The sequence below is a fragment of the Brienomyrus brachyistius genome, chromosome 9, assembly GCF_023856365.1.
Source record: "Brienomyrus brachyistius isolate T26 chromosome 9, BBRACH_0.4, whole genome shotgun sequence".
NCBI lineage: Eukaryota > Metazoa > Chordata > Actinopteri > Osteoglossiformes > Mormyridae > Brienomyrus > Brienomyrus brachyistius.
In genome coordinates this window covers 19,485,728-19,491,758 of record NC_064541.1, presented here as the reverse complement: position 1 = coordinate 19,491,758, position 6,031 = coordinate 19,485,728, and the positions used below count along the sequence as shown (strand labels likewise).

At 37.4% G+C, this 6,031-nt stretch overlaps 1 long non-coding RNA gene across 1 annotated transcript; it reads left to right on the top strand.

Annotated features, from left to right (window-relative positions):
- Window positions 1–54: 54 nt before the first annotated feature.
- LOC125749321 (uncharacterized) lies at window positions 55–2,107 on the top strand. Its single transcript, XR_007399847.1, has 3 exons — window positions 55–207; window positions 605–662; window positions 1,691–2,107. It is a non-coding gene; the product is annotated as an uncharacterized LOC125749321 (long non-coding RNA).
- Window positions 2,108–6,031: the final 3,924 nt, after the last annotated feature.

Sequence of the window (6,031 nt, the reverse complement as noted above, 5' to 3'; positions counted from 1 at the left end):
ATCGGGGTCCCCCATGCGATCACGGCTTTCCCACATGGTACGTCTACGCTCAGTAACGTGTTTTACATAAGTGTCCTCTTATTTTTGCTGTTGATTTACACAAACGGTATGAGAATCATCGATGAGTGAAAGCAGCAAAGAAAGGACACATACTAACACGGACACCAGTCGCTGGACGTTCGAACTTGGCAGGACATCCTTAGGACGGTAATAAATTTAACATGGATATTAAATATTGTACAAAAAAAGTACATTTACTTGCATAGCAAGCTCACAAGTAACTCTACTATTGAGTTGACCAACTATAGGCTCTATATTGCTTAATATTTAATCATTTAATCATCACAATTCATTTATGACAACAGGACTTTTAGTTATGCACACTAGTGCCAAATTTCACACATGCTTTAGCATGGTATGCGTATCTTGTTTTTCCTTTTAACTTATTTTTAAAATCCATCAACCTCTCACAGGAAACAGGGTCGGGGTACATTCTGGAAGGGATACTGGTCCATTGCAAAACGTACATTGAAACACACACACACACATTATGGACAATTTAGAAATAGCTAATTGACCTAACTGCATGGTTTGTGGACTGTAGGAGGAAACCCTCACGTGGGGAGACCGTGGAAATACCAAATACTGCACCTGTCCTGGAGGTATGAGGCAATGGCCGGTTTTTGTCCCAATGAGCTTCCAGCATTTTTGAATATTTTATTTCCCACGTCTGTTTTGTAAATATAAGAAACCGTTGAGGTTTACAATGAAAATGAAAAAGCTAAACGTTTTCTATACCATTGATGTAAATATTTAATGGCATATTACAAAAAAGTTACCCAGAAATGAATGGTTATTATTAGTGTTAAGGCATATCAGAGTGTAAGGTATTAATAGACACATTAGCTCCAATAAAAAGCAATAGAAGATAAATAAATAATCCGCATATCCATTATCCAAAAATAGTTCGGCAGAGTATTGCAGGGTATGTGCTGACAGCTATGTTTTATCTATGGCATTTTAAGACATTTCTCATTAGAGTACATTATTAAAGACATGCTATATTAGCATGATATAGTGGAACTGTGAATTTGACCTGTGGCCTGTACTGCTTGTCGGATTTTAGGCACCACAGTTTAGATGGACTTCATATTCGTTCACTTACATTTTGCCCAGACTACCTGAAATCCGACAAGTTACCCCGATAAGCCAGTGACCGGGATTCGGAGTACAGGCCCCTGCACATATAGTGAAGGAAATGAATGTAGCTGCTCAGCACTGTGAGTCCTGTTGTATGAGGGTGTTATTCCCAGGTGAGATTAATTTGCGAAATAAAATGATCCATTAGTCATTATTTGTCTCGTGTTAGTAAATGGAATAAGGCAGAGTTGGCACTGACGGTTCTGGTGTCCTAGGTGAGATTCTGCCACTTGGAATGATACTGAAAAAGCAATTATTCATTACTGTTCTAACATGCTTATTAAAATCACTATTCGAAAACAGCCGACTAAATGGTGAGATTTTCCGGTAGTAATATGCAGATGCTGCTCTCTAAGCAAAGGACGCCCTGAAGGTTACAATTTTGAATATTTAAAATCTTCACAACAGCTTTTATCATGTTATTGCATTTCAAATCGACTTTGGTTATGTGTGACACCTGTCTTGTTTTCTTCTTGCCGTTTTACTCCAGTTAACAAGCACGTGGCAAAGGGATGCTGGGTGATCTTTTCTGTTCTCCGAAGCCTCAAGCGGAATCCTGTGCTATACCATATCAGCCCCCCCCCCAGTCAGTGCGATTTCTGCTACCCAAAACATCAATTCTCATCTGGGGTTGGGCCTGCATTATGACTGTATTTTTAACACAATAGAGAGTATGAGCAATACCCTCTTCAGTGTGAAATGCCAAAGCTTGTAATATGACCTTAATATCAGTGGAATCAAGCCCCTTTTAATGTGCGGTTCTGTATGTTAGTGTCTAATGGTTCTCTCAGAATAATATGTGGGCAAAGTCCCGGGTGGCTGTAATAATTGGACTGCTTGAGAGCAGAGAAACAATCAAAGAAAATGATACCAGGCTTCCCACAATAAAAGGTTTTTTCTTCATTTGCTTATGATCGTGTGCATCTGCCTGTTTCCATGCCCATTTAACGATATACAGCGTTTCAATGAAACTGTTAATATAAATGATGTTTCCATAAACAAGCAGGCATAGTAAATCAGAACATCGTTTTTATCCCCTGAAATTCAGTGACCTTTAAGACGGGACTGAGCTTCACAGACATGCAAAATCAGCTCAGCTGTTGCAGGTCGTTGGGTCACGCTATCATGTAGGTCAATTAAGTGATGCTGTTTTTTTTGGACGAGCCAAATGAACATCTGTTGTCAAAAAGACTGCTTCATGCCAAAGTTTTAATAGAAAGTTTCAAATGAAATAAAAAGTTGCTAAATTGGGTAGATTCCTCAGGATTTATCAAGATAAACTAGTAAAAAAACCATACAATTATTTTTAAAGTTTTAAATAATGATATTTAATAACACAATTCACTGTACAAATAATGTTTTTTTCCATTTATAATTGCAATGCACAAAATAATTAAAATATATTTTGAAACTGTTGTGGTTTCTGTAAATATTAGGGCTGTAGTTCCATGGCACACTTCGTGTTGTCAAAAGAACTTTTATAGTGATGCCAGGATCTTTTCTGTCATGTCACCATGCCGATGGTTTATCATATCTAAAGAGATAAAAAAAAATACAAAATTAAATTCAAAACGTTTAGGAAGACCACACTGAATCATTTGTAATGGAAACATTTTCATGAGGTAACCTAAGTATTATAGATAATATTAATTTGCCAAAATACTTTCAAATTCCCTCCGTCTGCTCACAGTTCTGAAAAATGACCACGCCCCATGTAATCCTTACCTTAACACCGGACTATTTTCTACTCCGTCTTTCACCACCACTTCCGGGAACAGAGAGTCTAATCTGGACCTTTTTCCATATCTGTAGATTTGGGGCAGATTAAGGGAAAATCGGCTGTTCTATTGAAACCCTTATACACTTTTTTTGTTTTTTTACCTTTGCTTGTCACTGGGGCTGCACCCTCAGAAGTCTGTCAATTGTACCCTTAGCTGTAGGTAACTGTAATAATTCAAGGTACAGAAATGAACCAGTGATGGTACATTAATGCTGTTTGTACCTTTGGATGTTTCTCAGACTCCATTTCTATACCTTAATACAGAAGTCCCTTTTGCAGCAGTATATGAAATGTATTTGTAGGTATACGATTACCTAGCATTTTTTCCCGGATATTAAATAACCCAGCTGTCCCGGAACCTACCTCTGTCTTGTGATCAGGTTGATATAGTGTCTTAGTGCGGAATAGTACTTCGTTAGGTCTTTGGGGAGCGCGCTTTCTCCGGGGCGCGCTGGTTTGGACGGGAACGCGTCAGCCAACACGCAGACGCAGTGAAGTGCGCAGAAAGCCACGAGGCTTAGCCGCATGGCCATGTGAAGATGCATCTTGAAGACAAAAACACACGCCAGGTTAAGACATTAGTTTGTACATGTCTAAATATGTCTTATGCCGCAGCAATAGCAGATCTGATCATTTTATTTTTTCATGCTTGCTAATTATTTAGCAATTATTAGACAGTACGGCAATTAAAATCAAAATTATACCATATTAATTATGAACAGATTATGCCATTCCTTTGTTCTGAACGTTATAGGAACCTTTTAATACACTGCTTGAGAAAACAGACCACTATAGAATACCACCAGACTGTACCGCCAGTGTGGTCTTTAATTTTTATAATAGGCTGGTTATTTAAAATGTAATGTTACATTCAGGTCAATAACCAGGAAACGATACTTATGAAAAAAGACCATGTAAATTCCAGTGTATTTCTAATACAATGTGTTCATATTATACTCCACGGCTGTGCGTTTAAACTTTCTAATAGTATTATATTAATGCGATTACAATGAAATCTAGTCATTATATAAAATTCACATACCCACACATACCGTAGCCCTTGTATAATTTATTGCATGATTTACATTTCACATGGATGCTACATTTTTTTAGAGCACCACCTATTAAAGTATTGGGCTGTGTTATAACTTACGGAACAAGTTTGTACATTTTGTCAAAATATTTTGGAGTTTTTATTTAAGACGTACATTTAAATCAATGTGTATTAGGCCCAACTGAACTAATGTGTGTAAACTGATACAGTGAGTATCTGTACCTGATGATCTGTGCATGTGATTTTAAAACCTCATTCCACTCTTACAGTGTCTCCTATTAACCTATAAGGTGACGCAAAACGTGGATATTGGATATTACTTCTCGTATACTTTAGATACTTCACGTATCCATACTAGTAATGAAGATACAATTAACCCCTTTTCTCCTATACATACAATTAAAACGTAAACGGTTAAACCTTGAAAATTTGAAAGTGGGGCCAATCTGGAGCAGTGAATATTTTAATTATCGCTCAGTTATTAATCATATTCTGGTTGTAATATAATGTATGACAGATACATTTGCTCAATAATTACAAAATAAAATGTAACAACAAAAATGACAATAAGTACTTTTGATATAAAAGTTAATATTATCGCCTACTCACATGCAGTTTGGAGGATTGACGTTACTGTAGCGCGTTTGCAGCTCGTCCTGCGCGTCCCCGAGTCGCCCCTACGCTCTGACAGCCTTCTGCTGCTCCCCATTATATAGCGCGCCGCGCCGCGCGTGGGTAAGGGGTGGGTGACACCATCAAACTCCACCGAATGCAATTTAGCTCTCACAAAGACTTCCCGCAAAGCCACTTGTCGGTTAGTTGCCTGATTGTTTTGAGAGATAATACCAAACTTGTTTGCATTTCCAACAACATCGATCAAAATTGTTTCCACTATATGCAAGGAGATTTTTAATGGGGCAATAAATAGGCCTACATATTCTGCAAAATAAAGAACACGGAGAGATCGTGATGCTACTGCGCACGTCGTTGTTATACCAAGGAATGTCTTTAAATTTCTTTTCGGAAATTAAGAAATTATCCTCGTTCATTTGACTTACAAGGCTCGCTTTCCCAATATAGATACTCAATACAGCTACCTTTTATATTAACACGTTATTCATACAAACAAAAATATTTAATAATGCATTAGACGCTTTCCAATTATATTTTCTTGGCTTATTTGTCAGATGAATCAGCATCTATGCACCAGTTCATCTAACTGCTTACCCAATTAGGGTTGGTGTAATTTGGACCCTAATGCAGACAGAAGGGGGGGGGGAGTTTCAGGGCGGGGGGTATACCGCAGAGAGGACACCAGTCAGAGAAAATGGTCATCTGCTGTTATATTACTTAGTCACCTGGTACGTAGCTCGGCTAACTTCTCCTCTTACGACATTCCTCTAAGACCAGGAATCATTCTTGTAGCCTTACATTGTAATTATCTAGGGCAGCAAGGTAAACAAAGACATAGGAGTTTATGTCACTCAGATTACTACCTAGTAAGTGGATATTATTCAAGTAATTCCATTAATGACTTGATTAATCTTGATTTAATTTGTGGGTCTCTTTTGTGAGGACTTGTTGAAGCTCTAAATCTCTAAATCTCAGATGTAAGCATATTCCTTAATTTGTCAATCTAAATGTCATATTATTGTTAGTGAAACAATACACATACAATTCTAATAAAATAAAATAAAAACTCAACACATTCGTTTTGGCCAAGTTCTGTACAATTGCAAGTGATTAGCTACAAATTTGATTTTCATGAGAATGTTTGAGCTGCTGTAGAATAATACGCTCTTCTTAAGTCTATAAAACAGTGAAAACATAATCCTCCACCAGTGAAAAGAGAAAAATTAAGAGGATTAAAATAGGAAATCAGTAAGATTCAGTGAGTCACTGTAACTCCATGACTAACTCAACACCTTCAGTCATCTGCATGGACATAATCTGTCATGTACTTCAATGTCCTCAGATCCCCACAACAAAAAGAACCT